Source organism: Drosophila sechellia, chromosome 3L (assembly GCF_004382195.2).
Source record: "Drosophila sechellia strain sech25 chromosome 3L, ASM438219v1, whole genome shotgun sequence".
NCBI classification, from domain to species: domain Eukaryota; kingdom Metazoa; phylum Arthropoda; class Insecta; order Diptera; family Drosophilidae; genus Drosophila; species Drosophila sechellia.
In genome coordinates, this window is record NC_045951.1 from 12,943,856 (window position 1) to 12,959,818 (window position 15,963).

The 15,963-nt window shown below is 42.0% G+C and overlaps 1 protein-coding gene across 1 annotated transcript in view; it reads left to right on the forward strand.

The window, feature by feature from the left end:
• LOC6605554 (protein slit) overlaps positions 1-15,963 on the forward strand; it is a 49,949-nt gene that overhangs the window by 22,462 nt on the left and 11,524 nt on the right. The window contains exon 3 of the mRNA XM_032717570.1: positions 13,245-13,460. The gene's annotated coding sequence lies outside the window, so the exon portion shown is untranslated. The remainder of the gene's footprint in view (positions 1-13,244; positions 13,461-15,963) is intronic.

Consider the following 15,963-nt stretch of genomic DNA (forward strand, 5'->3'; position numbering starts at 1 on the left):
ACTATCCTCGCCGGACACAAAAAATGTAGAGCCGCGCATACGTCCCCAAAAATCGTTGGCGCTCTGGCACTTCATTAAATAGACGCCGTGGCGGCGCTTTTCCCCACAAAAACACAGCGCAAAAAAAAAAAACAAAATGAAGAAAAATCCAAATGGAAAAAATTCGTTGACGACCACACCCCCCACATTACTTGGGGGCTGAGCTCGGGAAACTTGCTTATTTTTCACACATGCGCGTCAACAAAAAATATAAAAAAAAAACAAAGCCAGCGAGAGGCAGAAATTTAAGCAACAAAATCGTGGCTTTTTTTTTTGCTTTACTCACATTGTTTATGATGACAATTTGGCGTTGTTGTTGTCGTCGACATGTGGCCATAAAGTTGTCGGTAAATAACAAACAGGCCTTTCCTCTCATCCAACTTTTTCCTTTAAAAATACCGAAACTGCCGACGACAACTTTTTGAGTATCCTTTGTAGTCTGTTGAGAGGATTCCGTCGCTGGAAGTCCTGGGGCTAAAAGCCACTCAGTCTAAAAGTATCTCATGGGTTGCAACCACAAATTAAGCGCATAGGCCTCACAATTGTGACGAAGCTCGGAATGGCGAAAACACAAGTGAATATTTCGGTACTTAAAGAACTTTAATCACTTGCAAACGCTTTACTCCATGTATTTTAAAGAAATATTTTTTACTTATTTAAAATCCAATTTAGCTGTGTTGCTTAATATTCATCTGTACACATCTAAAAAAAAAAGTATTGCAAAATTAAATCTTCTGGTTAATAACATCGAAATTACTATCTGACATCATCATAAAAATAATCAAATATTTAACTTTGCTAAAATCATTATTTCTCCGTTTGCTTTTTACAAAATTTGTTTTCGGCTGAGCTCACCTTAGACGTAATCCAAGCCTGCACTTGACTAAGTGGAATGAATTATAGCGGCGACCTTGAGGCGCTCGATTTCAGGTGGAAATAATTCCATAATTTGCCATGCTGATTACTTCCAGCCAAAAGCTGACAACGCAATTTGTTTTTCAAAAAATTCTTAACGTGTAATTGTCATGTTGTCGGGCAAACAATGGACTCACGAAAAGGCAGCCCGAAAAGCGCGCTCGCAGAAAAACAAACAGATCGGCCAAAAACCCAACTTGCGGCCCCACCCTAAAAAGCAACAGACGTCTATTGTTTGACTTTTTCCAACGGCTTCGGTCGCATAAATAACCAGAAATTAGCAGGCAAATAAGTCAAGTCGCATGTAAACTCGTTTTGGCATTGAAACACCTGCAAGGCAAGCGATTCTTTGCATATTCCAAGTGCTAAATCACCTGCCCGCCGCCAGACTGGAGGTAAAAGTTGAACTGGCTAATTTAAATTTATATACTGGAGATCTAAGCCGAGATGCGGCCCCCTGATTTATGCCCACCAGATTGTCACTGGCGATAGGGGAAATGATATACTATACGAGCATATAGGAAATGCGCATCGATGGGAATTGTATGCAAATGCCAGACGCACATAATGATGATGAGCCGCAGATAAAGATTTGGATGCTGGCATTGATGTAAGCAGAAGCACCCCGACAGGTGTAACAGCGCTCTTAAGAGATCTAACCAAGTGCCACTAGTTGAACGGATTTGTCATCCGGCTCTCCATCTGTATCGCATTCGGTTCGGTTTATTTTTCGTAAGCTGGCTTCGATTGAAGGTAAACCGATGATGACGTACTGTTTGGGTCTTGTGACAAAAGGTGCTCGATTTCGGATTAGCTTGTGGGCTTAGTGGAGCTGAACTTACCTTGATATTGAACTCGGCTCGTTGCGGCGGAATCAATCAGCCGAGTTGCGAGGTAATTGGAGCTACGCAACAGCAGGGGACTCCGAGCGGCAGGCACGTCTAAATCACTTATAAAAAATAAATTCATCTTCATAAAAACATAAAACACAGCGAAAAAGGGAAAACAAAAACAGACGCGGACCGACACATATGAAAACCGGCAGCCAGTTCCCCCAACAAACGAAAGAGCAAAACATCCAGCTGCGAGAGATAGTTTACTTGCGGTAATCACACCAAAAACCAATGCCCTCACTACCCATCGTAAACACTTGAAAAAGTGTTGGAAATTTCTGTTGTACCACTGACAAGTGGATCGAAAGGTTTTCTGTAGGCCTCACTTGTCTCCTCCCCTGCCCATTTTTTGGTTCGAAATTACATATAATGTGTGCCTGAGATTTCGATAGAGGCGTGAACCTGTTGAGATACTTTCAAAAGTCCCATCGTTGGCTCATCTTCAGCAGACAAAAAAACAACAGAATCGGAGAGAGAAGCATCTTTTGTTAGAACCTGTCGATTTGGATTCAGTTGGCAGCTCATCGACCCTAATCGCGTTTGAAAGTTATAGCATCTACGAAAGCTATGCCACTGTTAATTGTCAGAGAGTTTCGACTTTCCTGAGCTGGCTTTTTTCTCTCTCACTCGGCTTTCTTTTGGCCAAGTTGGCTAATTGCCGTATTAACCTTTTGGCCCTGGCCCCCTGCGATGATGATGACGATGATAACCAAAGTCCGGCTGCGTGCTCGAGTTGTAACTGCGCCTCTGACTTTGACTTGGCTTATTTGCAATTTGGATTTGATGACGGGCCCTGGTCCAGTGAAAGTAATTAGTGGCTCGCCAGCCACTGGAAACTGGCCTTAGGGTGAAAGCCGAGCTTTTAATTGCGCAGCTGTCGCTGCTGTTGCCGCATAATCAATCAGCTGGTTGTGTAATTGGGGTCTTATGTGTACACATGTAGGCATTAAAACGAAAGTGATCCGTTGGAAAATTCTGGTCAGGTCAGAGGTCAGAGAAAGGGTTGACCTTTAACATTGGAATTATAATGGAATGCCAGCCACTTAAAGTTAGCTACGTCTCAGGGAGTATTATATTTGATAATTGCATGGACTGACGAAAAATAAGAGATATAAGCATGAAATAAATATCCCTTGGAAATAATTACATATTCCACGATCAGCCCCATGCGGTCATAATTCCCAACCTATCCAAGTTATCCGGAATCCCAGAACAAAAAGCTCTCACGCTCCCTGTACCTTCAAAAGAACAATCTCCCCCACTTGGTTCCCATCCTTGGCGAGCAACCCAAATCAACCCCCAGTGCACGGCATTCCGAAGTGTTTTCGAAAACTGTGCCAAAGATCTTTTACTGCGATCTTTCGCCTTTCCTCTCCCAAGTCGATTATATCGAGAAGTGACCCCATACCAACACACACACACACTGGCGGATACAACCGATCTGGATCGGCGATCAGCAGCCGCGAAAAAGAAGAGCAAGTCAAGAAATGAACATCAAGCTGAGATGATTGTCATAATTAAGGATGCTGGATGTTGGATGTTGGCATCTGCCAGACGCATGGAGAAGAATGGTGCCGGGGGAGAGACTTCTGCAGCACTCGACGCACTTGTAAAACCAACAGATAACCGTAAGAACGAGTTATTCTTTTTTTTTCATTTTTTACTGCCCGCTCTGCTCTGCTCTGCTTTTGATTCACAAAAGACCCGCGCACAGAGACGAAGCTTCCGGTGCAGTTCAGGTTTCTCCTCATGTGAGCACCCCTCCCCGGCCAATTCTTCTGGCTCGTTTGGTTCAAGATCAGCCCCGCACATCTCATAATTGCAGCTAAGCAAAATTATATAGCCCAAGTCAAGTCGAGATCCAGATCAGCACACAGAGAGAAAAGAGCAGCATGTGTGTGGAGGGGTCTCAGCTTGTCTGTGCAAATATTTCCAGGCTATCGGTCTTTGGACTGGACGGACTCTCTGTGCTCCCTTCCAGCTGCAGTCCACAGCAATTACCGGCTGACTTGCGGCAATCTCTGTGGCAGACCAAGGCCTGCGAGAGGGTTAACGCAAGAGGGTACACAGGGATCAGGGGCAGCCGCAGGGGGGTTTGCCTCGCACTCGAGACAAATATATATCATTCATCAAATTAAAAGTTCAACTGCATTGCAGCGTTTTGCCAGCCGGCCGGGCCTGACTCCTCAGCTCTGACTGCCTGTCTGCCAGCCGTGAGTTAAATTGATAAACGGGTGGCTTCGCAAGTTCTGGCAAAAGCGAATGGGTGATTGATATCGATATATCACAGTTAACCTCATTCTTTCCATTGCACATCCTCTTTTAGGTGCCTATAAATTTAAGATACAGTTCTTAAGCTTGTGATAAACAAGTATAGGCCTTAACATAAATAGCTGGCTAAAAAGCTGTACAAAATCTAAATCATTCTGCAATTTGGACTGCAAAACTAAAGTGCCTAACTGAAAAAGTATATATCTTTAAAATCCACAATGATTTTGGTGTATTAAGTTTAAATATTTTATATATATATAAAATATAAAATATATACTAGAAGATATTTAACTTATAAAGAGTTTAAGCTCTAGTTTTGCAGCTTTATAAACTTTAAAGTCAGCCCTCGTTTTCTGGCAGCCAGGCTGTCATCTTGAACATGCAACATGACCGCAGCTCTGAGGCAACAACTGTTGCCGCCGACTGTTGCTTTATTTTACATCCCGTTCTGCGGCGTTTTCCCCTCTCTGTCACACCGCTATAGCCAACCTTTTCTGCTGCCAATCATTGGCCGAGGCTTGCGCTGCTCATCTTTCGACTTCATTCACTCAAACATCAGCTGAAGTGGTTTCTCCTTAACCCTGCCACACTCCATCTGGGCCCCTCGTTTTCCACTTGTTGCCGCTCGCTCGAATGCAAGTTTTTATTTTTATTTTTATTTTGCTCGAGTCTGGTAAAAATGCTTATTAAAAGGGCTTTTCAACTCGAATGGGTTTCTTTACGGAGCAACTTACACTTACACTCACACGTAGTTGGATTATTTTGTGGCCATAGAACCAACTGGCTGCCCTTTGACCCCAGACCACCGCTGTGTCATGCTTATATCTGTATTTGAAAATAACATTTATGAGCTCAGGAAGGCTTAAGACTTTTTATTGGTTATTAGTTGTTGCCATTTCTGCTGCCAAGCTGTGTGTTTTGAGTTCGGGATTTATGTCTTGAATTTTCGGTTGCAAAGAGTTTGGAGCGGAAGGAAGGTCTTACGAAGCTTCATGTTGCAAAAGAAATCAGGGTTCCTAATAAGCTTAACACGTGCTGGTCATCCATTTCCAGTGACTTTGGTTTTATTTCCCCCACCCTGGAGACTTTAATCTTTAATTGCCTTTCTGAGGGCTTTTGAGGGTGGCTATCCACGTCCAAGGATGTGCGTTTGTTTTGGCTTAGTTTGTGTTTACCCAAGCGATTTGGGAAGATCAAGGTAAAAAAAACAAAAAAGGCTGAGATTTGTGGATAATTTAGAGTAAAAGTGCAGAACTGATGCACGGTAACAGAGACTTTCAAACTTAAATGAAGTTCGGGAAAAAATTAAGAAAATCATATAAATTTAAAAAGACTTTAGTTTTTATGTTCAGCAGCCTAAGATGAAAAAGCTTTTAACTTTTGTTATGTCTTCACTGAGCGTTGAAAACAAGAATTATGCAAAATTTTGGAACCTCCCCTTTGATTACGGCCATTAATCCGCAACCAGTTTTCTGCATCTACATCTTTTTTGATTTCGAAGCCGGGCGGCAATCCGTGGGATGATTCATCGTCGGCAATTATCCCCAACATGGCAATTATGCAATTTTCCACCGATCCCGAGCACTTGTCGCACTTTAATGGCCAGTTGCCAGTGGCCATACGACCGTATCCGATGATTCACACGCCTCCCAGGCATTTAGATATGTAGCGAATTCCACATGCCTCGATGCCGATGCAGATCTACGACCAGAGCAGAAATCTTTGCACTTCAGACAATGGAAATCAAAAAGTCTCGACTGGTATCCGATAGCATTTGGCGACCGCACATGACTGACTCAAAGATGGAGATGTGAGATGCGAGAAGATGAAGATGAAGATGAAGATACATACCTGGAGGCGGTCGAGCGGACTTCAAACGAGTGCCGCCGTTCGCATAGCTACTTCAGCTAACTGTAATTGTATCTAACAGCTACGTTTGACAAGCCGGAGAAGCAGAACACCACAAAAAGCCATCCCAAGTTGCAATGGCAACGCGTCGCCCTGGAACTTGTCTGTCTTTTTATGGGCAACACAACGACAACAACGGCATCAACGCGTGCTGGCAGCTTCCAGGCTATAGATTCTATAGACACCGTCTGTACCCCCAACTCTGAAACTCCGACTCCGACAACGTTGGCGGGGCCACCCAAAAATGGTCAACGTAGCGCCACTCGTAAGAGCGAACAAGCCCGACAGATACTGATAGTTCGAGCAACCAGCAGATACAAGATCCCTCCGGCCTTGGACAGCACTTTGCTGGGTTAGATACATTTGGCCATCCAGATGCAGTTGGCCACGCCAAACTTCGATTTCTGCCGTTTGCTTTTGAATTATGGGTTGGAATCAAGATGAAACCATTATTTAAGCCTTAAAAAAGGGGGAGTGTCCTTAGAAAAAATAAACAAAGCCAAATTCTAGAGAACTTGAATGCAAAAAGTTGGGGGAATTGCAAACTAAAGAATGATTGAAGTTCAGAGAAAATATAAATGTTATTTGAAACATTTATTATTATATACTATAAAATAGATTTTAGTGCAAAAATATTTTATATTTTGCTAGTTAGCATTGAAGTTTTTTAATTTTTATTGGCATACATATATCTTTTTGGCCTAGCTATGTTGAAAACGAGGACAAATTTCGATATCCATTCTTTCTCTGTACCTAAAAATAATACATGAAAATAACTAGGAACAACCCTGTGGACTTGAGGGAACTATAAAGTGGAAAACTGAAATGGTAAAGGAGAAGGAACTCGAAAAGGAGCGGAATCGGGAGTGAAGTCAGAGTCAGAGTGAGGGATAAAGTCAGTTTGGGGAGCCAAGTCAACACGACAACACTTGGCAGGCCGACAACAGCCCGGGGGAAATTCTGTAGGATGGGCGACGGACTCCATCGAGCGTCAATTGAGTGGCAAACTGGAGCTGGAGGAGCTCTACATCCTGTCCCCCGAACACTCTCCACTATTCCACTATTGTCAGAGTAAAAAATAACTTGTGTGTATGGTGTCGGGGCCAAAATGGAGCAGGATGGCCACGGAAATCCTAGCTGTGTTCGCTCTTCCTGCCCCAACGATGGCAGATGGGCAAATGTAAATGCAAAGATAGTCGAACTTTAACTTCGATTCACGCTCCGGCTGATAGACTTTCATCAGTCGGATATTTGTAACCCTCGAATGCAGTCAACTCTAACCACAGAGTCAAGCACATAATGTTAAGCCCTCAAAAAACACAAACTTTCTGCCAGAATTTGTCAGTGGAACAGAAAAGGGGACTGGGGAAAAATGTTTTATGAAAGGGAATTTTGTATGAAAGTAACTGAGACCAGGAACGAGGACCCAGCCAGAAACTCTGGCAGTTAAGTGCAAATTATTGGTTCGGAATTAGTAGAGCGAGAGAGCCGAGAGCAGGCGAGATGCAGATATAGAACAGGGGAGATACAGCCAAGCTTTTGTGGTTGCATTTGCTAATGGAAAACTGTGCTGGCCCTTTTCCATTTCCCCGCTCGTTCGTTTTTTTTTGGTTTGGCCCCCTTTTCTGCAGTGAACCTAAACGTGGCAAATAAAAGGGAAAAATTTGCATGGCCCTGCAGATAAATTTTCAACACTTCGCAACCAGTTATTCCCAGAAAACCCCGGAGTAAACATTTTGCACCCAGCCGTCATTTGATTACTCAATGGGAACTGCGAACTGCGTTTGCGAATGCAGCAGAATCGTATGTAAACACTCTTATTAAATTCCCGACTCGATGGAACAATATTTATGTGGAATCGACTTTATCATAGAGTGTTTCAATTTCCGAAAAGCCCGAATGGCTAAGCGCCTTAAGAGTTGTAAATAAAATCAATTGATTTCTTATTTATAAAGCGAATTCGAGAACTGCCACCTACTAAGCCCTTGGCAAACATGACAAAAGAAGCCGACTCAGATCCCGAGCCGAAACAAGTAAACAAGCCCATAAATAAATTATTTGCTTAGGAGCACTCGGCAGAAGTCAGCGTCAGCAGTGGGAAAGAATCAGGAGTCGGAAGTCAGAACTAGGCCTTATTTTAGCAACTGGGGGAGGTGTGCAAATATATATACATATATAAATACCCACAGCCCCATATATATATTTATTTTTTCGTGTTTCCGCTTAGTAAACACAACTGAAATGACAAAAAGGCAGCGATGTCTTGACCAACTGGAGTCCCACTCTGCCCCTGCCCCCCCTGGAAACATTATCAAGGCAAACAGCGGCATAATGGAGGACCAGCCTAAGGACTAAAAAAAGTGAGACGAGCTCGGGAACTATTACGCTGTGTGTGGTCTCCTCGACGGGAATGGACTGGGGGAATAGGGCTGGGTCATTGTGATAAATAAGTAAATAGCCGGAGACAGGCTCAGACCTCAGATCGATTTATGCAAAGCTCCCCCACCTCACCCCCCTTGGAGCAAACAGCGCTTTTAGTGACATTAAGGGGCGTGGTCCTAAATGTTTAATGGCCTGCAAATAAAAGTTATGCCATCCCATCCAGGATGGCAGGCTGCGGACATTAACGAAGCGGAAGATTATATCGGGCAAAAAACACGCGGAGGAAATGGAAATCCGCTGATAAGCCCCAACTCATTTGAGGCTTAGCGGTAATAGTAAGGGTATAATTAGCCCAAATCACATATGACTGGCAGAAGTAACGAGTGCTGTTCTACACTTCCCAAAGATATATACTACAATAAATACTCTGCTAAAAAACTCCGAGCTAAGCTGATTTACTAACTTTTGCAAATTTTAAGCATATGCAAAGACCTAAGATACATTCAAACGCAAAAGATGCAAATCAGCAATGCTGTTTGGCATCTGAAAAAGGCTTAAAGTTAAAATTAATCATTGTTTAACGACAAGCGCACCTTAGGATTTTTAAGATTATGCATGAATTCTGTGGAAAGAGCGCTAGGGGAAACCAGAAATTTATAAAGATTAAACTTTGTGTCTTTATATATAAATAGAGATCGTTATGTCATCGCTTCGCACAAACATCAGCAGCCAATTAACCTTAGCAATAAATTTATATAAAAAAATTTTACTTTGCTTATCAAGGGAAACATTCCAGCGTGTTTAAATATATAGATGCATGTTTACACAGATTCATATGGTGGATTTGCATTGGCTGCCGATCTGTAATTACGCTAAACGTTATGCGCATTTATTTCCCATTGATTTTGCATTTTAAATTTCGTTCGTGATTTTATTTGTGAGCTCCCAATGAAATAGATTGTTATGTAGGAAATGTGGAGCGTAAATTTATATAGTTCAAAGTTGATTACTCGACATGATTTAAATATGCAAATCTGGTGCTTGATAAACTTTAATATGCAGCCGGTCAAAGAGCCAAAAACTAGTTTATGGTCAACGCATTTTTTTTCGGATGCATAATTCGCTCGAAATAGCTGACCAAATGACTTTTATTCGGCTCACTCATTTCGAGCTCATAACAAATGAGAGCAAAGTGGGGGTGGCTGCGATTTTGGTTCACCCTAATGAGGCCCAAAAAAGGCGGATTTGGTCAGTCTCGAATGTTTTTTTTTCGCAGATACTTTACGCTGTCGTTATATTTCAGTATTTATTTTTGTGTGCGAGCATTTCTCTCGGTTGCATTGACCCAATTTGTTTATTTATTGAAATTGCTTTTATGGGTGAGCCGAGACACAGTGTCTACCTCGCTTTCGTCCCCCAATGGTATCTCTTCAATCTACAGTCATTTTCTGGCCTCTGCACACCCGACTTCAATTATTATTTATCGATTCCAACTCAATTTGTCAAATATATATACATATTTTGCTCTGCTCTCCACTGAGCCAGTGTTATAATTTGGCATTCCATCCAATGCATGATTCATGGAGGCTTAGATTCCATCTAAAACTTGCTCCGCATCAAATGAGGTTAGTAATGTCCAAGCGTCTAAGACTTCGAGGACACTCGCGTGGAAATTAAATTATAAATTTACACAGATTTATTCTGGCAAAGTCCTCTGGGCATGATTCTGGCCGCTTGGCCAAATCTCCGAACACCACCCACCCACAAATCGGTATAAATGACTTTAGTGCCTGGGGGCGTTGAATGTTGAATGTTGGATAACGTGTATGGAGTGCTACTTTGTGGATCCAAAAACGTGCAACTCCCTTCGCCCCGCCCCTTGACATTGTCACCTCAGACTGTCTGTTTTTGTAATTGCTTAGTCTAATTTATGCCAGCGGACGGAGCAAAGTCAATGTCGTCGTACTGGGCAAAATGAAACCGAAATGGAAAAGCGACCAAAACGAAAATAAACACACCAACGAACACTGGGCACCCAGACGACAGCGACATGGAAAAGCGTTTATCTAAGCAAAATGTTACCGAAGTCCGTAATTACAATTTATTGCAGGTAATTATGTAATTTTCGTGACGGATTTTGTTGTTTAGAGTTTCAACGAGGGGAGACAAGCTAAGTGCGTGCGTACACAGCGAGAAATAATTGAAGATTTACATCTCAAAATGTATTAGCTAATCGTTGATCAAAAATACCACTATTACTTTTTAGTAAGTTGTTTTTTGGTTCAAAAATACAAATCTATCGTAAACAATATACATTGGTTACATTACTAGACGATTATTATTTTCTGTGTTCGAAAGTACATATTAAATCACCTTACCTCGCTCGATGCGTACCTACTTTAAATGAATTTTCGGATCGGAAAACTTCGACATCTGATTTTTAGGAGCCCCTTGCATGTGGCATGCAACGTTGCCGTTGACCATGGCTGGAAATCTTGGCTGGAGTTGCTCCTTGTTTTTGCTGGCTCGCAAGTGGTGTTGATTTCTTGTGTGCTCGGTCAGCTCGTTGTCATTTCCTGTCCGAGGTTGGAAAATGGACATACGGCATGAGGATGCAGCGAGATGGCTGATTTTCCAGCCGTTTATTTTAACCCCTTTAAGATGTTCTCGTTTGGAGCTGAGACACGCACTTCCTGCTGGGATTAACAAGGATTGCGACAAGTCAATCGATTAAGCATTGTGGGAAAGAATCTTCGATAGGAGTTGGAATAAAAAACACTGCACAAATACTTCTTGAAATCTAGTAACAAGATTTCACTTTCATAAATTTCCCATAACCAATAGCGTACAGCTCTTCACTCATGCTACCCCGTTTTTTATGTTCCCGCCAATTAAAAACCCAAAGCTATCTAAATCACATTAGACCCGAAGAATGAAAGAGAGAAATCCCTGTTCAAACCGCTTCCGTTGAAAATTGAAATTTAATTTTAAAGCGAGCTGGCAAAAAAAGCGCCAGCTCATCAACGGCGGCATTAGTTTGCACATATTCAAATCAGTTTTTTATTTGCCGAACAAAGGCTGCGAAAGAAACGGGGAAAATCGTTAAAATAAAAACAGTTGAAGAGGTGTTGGGCAAGCGGTGGTAAGGCAGGAAATACGTTTGGCCAACTAAACAGGGAAAATGCCGTGGAGAAAAACTGGAAATCATTGTGTGCCCCGCCCCCACTCCCTCCTGCGGCATCATTAACATATATTTGAAAACGCAGAGGAATTCCGCTCTGGCCCTCGGTCGGCGGGCTTAGTGGGTCCTCATGAAAATTTGTAAGTATGTTGGACTTGTCACTTGCACACTTCATGACCATATTTGTCACATTTGCGCCATGTTCGCGTGGCCAAGGGGCTACCAGCCAGGGGTCCAGCACTGGGTCCGCATCCTGCAGCCCCCAATCCCCCAGCTCCCGTTCCATGGCTCTTCCCTCGACGGGCAAATCAGATGCGCAACTAACGAGCAACAACCACGACAACGACAACGACGACGACATGGAAATTCGTTCGCTCTGCGTTTTGCCATTTCAAGTGACCGCGGGGTAGCATGGGGCATGATGAAACGTAGGAGATTTAGAGATCACAAAAAAAAAGCAATAAAAATATTAACTTAAGGATCAAACTAAAAGTTATTATAGCTGGCAAGTATAGTCAATTGAAATACGTTTTGTACGCTCAAGAACCAGCTCCACCATCTATTCAATAAGCTAAGTTTAGAATTGATGCGACTCATTTAATATTAACAAATGGCATTAGTGAATAATGATAGGATGTTCCACATTCGACAGCCAGTTTGGTTGAAGCATTCCCAACTTGCTTTTATTGTTCTGCCGGCTGCGACTCCAACTGCTCTCGACTGCTGTTGCTGATGCTTTCTGCGGTTGCCGCAGACGCCTTCTGGCCATATTTGTATGAATAAATGCGTATTTAAGCACATACTTACAACACTTGCCATGTATGGAGCCCGATGGCCAGGAGCCCAAAAGACAAGGGACACAGGCTGGTCCAGGAGAAAAGGATCGGGAGTCGGGGGAATTGGGCGGTCGGGCGGCTCCCAGACAAGGGACAGTTTCCCAGTGGCAATAGGCATTTTCCCTTGTATGCTCCTTGCCATTTCCCCACATTTTCACATATATACATATATATTTTTTTTATGCTTCGGCCAACGCTCACATTTGCTTTATGGTGCCTCACCTCTGTGGCTCCTTTTGCAGCATATTAAATTGCTGAAATATTTCACTTGCGAAAACAGTTGCACAGCCAAATTGCAGAGCAAACAATTTATTAATTAAGAGCGAACAATTTGTTAAACGCTTTTTTACCACCGATTGGGAACCTATTCAAATGCAAAATTGCTGTTTGAGTAATTGAATATTAAATAATTATCTAGAGTTTATCTAGTCGAATTCGGGCGGGAATTAACGTAGGAACGTATTAAGTGAAAAAATCTAATTAATGCATGATTTTAAATGTAATCAAGTGTTTCGGGAAATATATGGAAAATCAATACCATCGAACCATTAAGGCAGAAGTATAAATAAATAATTAAAATTGAAATTATAAAAGAAAATTGCTGGCAAAAAAAAAATAGGATCGCAAAAAATATATTGATATTATGTAAAAAGTGAGTGTCCCCAGAGCGATTTTATTCGGAAAGCATTTAAATGAATATTTTAAGCAAATCATAAATTGGCGACATACAAACCTCTTTGCCATATTATTAACAATTTACGATGCCGCTGCAGCTGGATTAAATAATTTATGGTTTTTTGCACATTTCTCTCGTTGCAGGCGGCCCTCCATCAACAATATGTTTGACAACAAGTTCCGGCATTGGAATTGAATTTAATAAAATAAATTAAGCCACCAGGCAGTCGGAGTGGGTCAAAAGCACACAGTTTGAATTGTTAATGAGCGGCGGCAAAAAGTGTTAAATGCTGATGACGCTGCGCCTCTGCAGACGCCGCAGTCGCTGCTGATTCAACGGTGCTGAAAAGTCAATTAAAGGTAATCAAATCGAAACTGATTGCATTACAACACCGGCGACAATAATTTTAATTCGCATTGATGTCGTCACTTATTCCATTTCATTTTCTGCTAAATCCAACAATTAATTGGGCACAGCTCCCTGTCAATCCTAAGCCCCTCCCCTCCCCTCTTTACATTTTCCAGCCCCAACTGCGTTTCTGCTGTCGCATTGCGGTTTTAAACGCGCCATCTGACGAGATTGCGCGGTTTTTGTCGCCACTGCGTTTTTTCACCGTTTCGCTTCGAGTGTTTTGGTTTCGGATTCAGTTTGGTTTTTTAGCAAATGCATTCATATTTGAGGATTACGGTTAGGATTTGTTATGTTAAGGGGCTTATGAGTTAAGCCATATCATACAAATAGTAAACCAGACTGTGCACCAACTGTGTTGATTGTAATTGGATACGAAAAAATGAATAAAAAAACATAATCATATGAGCTATCAATCTAATGCATACATCAATAATGGAGATGGAAAAATTACATAATTTAAAACTTAAATGTATAGTTATGGACTAAAAAGTTTCTAAGTTATTCCTTGATTCCTCAAGTCTGCTCCCATCCAGTAATACCAGCTTATTTACTTATATTGCCCATTTTTTCTTCCAAGTAATCAAATACAAGTTTTCCAAACTTTTACCCAACCACTGGGACTTTGACTGCGCAAATTACGTGCCTTTTTGGGGTTAACCAGAACTACTTAAATCCAGCGGCAGCAGCAACATATGCACACTAATTGCAAGTTGTTAATGTTGGCAAAACAGAGCGAGCGAGCAACTCAATTGAAAATCGTTGGCGACTGTAAAAACTTGGCAAAGTAATATAAATCACCCAAGGGATCAGGAGAATGACCCGGGGAGAACTCGAACTCGAACCCAAGAACTTGGGCTGAATGGTCGCCGGTTTAATGACGCAAGTAATTGCAAGAGCAACCGGCAACTGGCAACTGGCAACTTGCAACTGGGAAGTTGCAACAAGATCTCAAAACTGCAAGGGGGCTGCACTTAATGAAAATCAAACAAAACAAGCTGCGCGCAGCAACAATAACTCAAAGTCGGTCAACTGTGCAGGGGAAAAGTCTGTTGATTTTGCACTCCCCGTTTTCGGAAAAGCAATAATTGATAAACGAACATGGGCGAACAGATGTACAAGTGTTCAAATGAATGAATCAAGCTCAATGACGATGATATAGAAGACATGCGAGCCAAATCAATTGATTTATGCAGCTGCAGTTGCCTTTGAGGATGGCATTTCGTTCGCATTTAATTGAAAGCAGTAATTAAATTAATGACTCGCCGTCCGGCGAAAAGTCTGGTTTTAATTAAGTCAAGGAATGACGGGTTCGCAAATCTTACTAGACAACAGTAGACACTCTGGCATGTGCAACATAATTGTCACGCAATTCTTCTTCTTCGCCCAGGCCAATGCACTCACTCATTCAATTCAGAATGCGGAAGTTAAAATGTATTTTTTGTATGGCAACTTGAAAACGCGCCAAAAAAGTAAATACTGAGCCATGGCATCGCGTTAAAACAGCCCCTGAAACGCGCTCATCGAATTTAGCTGACAAAGCCGCTCCAGAACGTGACCTTTGTGTACAATACACTACAGATATCACTTAATAAATGATAATTAATTATGGCGTATTTATGTGTATCATTAAATATTGAGTGCTAAGGTTTCAGTCCTTAAATATCGACTTTTCTTTTTTTTTATAACAAAGCAGACCTCAGGAAAATACTTCCCTCTTTTCTGATTTCCTCACAATATTTCTATATAATTTATTCTTAAGAAATCTTAGGGGAACTTACCCCTTTGGGTTTTCTTAAAAATGTTAAATGATTTAATCAAATCTGCCATTTTATTGCATTCCTCAGCGACCAAGTATTTTTGCGCTCCGCGTCTTCCTCCACATAAATACATATATCATTCCTCTGACCGTCTTCAGCTTATGTATTCATAATTAAATTAATTAAATTCTTGCGCTTCAATTAAAATCTTATTAAGTTCCCGTATGCCTAGCCACCGTGCCCCTTCTTTCCAGCCAACACGATTCCCTTTGAAACAATGGGGGAAAACTGAAAAATTGCCGAGAATGGTGGCGAATGAGAGATGAGATGAGCGGCGGCGGACAAAGAGGAAAAAGCGGGAAATGAAAAACTTCTTACAAAGCTTACTTATTCACACATCACACAGGCAACTGCAGACTTTTCACTCGCAAATACTTTTCCTGTCTCCAGCACACACAGACGCACACGTTAAGCATTATTCACCGGCCAGGAAAAAATGAGGAAAAATATCGTCCTGCTGCCCCTGTTGGTCCTTTTTGGGGTGCCAAAAACAAACAGGACGAAGAAAAATGCTTGCCGACCATGTGGTTCACTTGATGTTGCTGCTGCTGCTGCTGCTGTTGCAGTGTTGCAGAGTTGCTGCTGCTGCTGCTGCCGTTGCACATATTGCTGCATTCTTCGCATAAATTTCGCC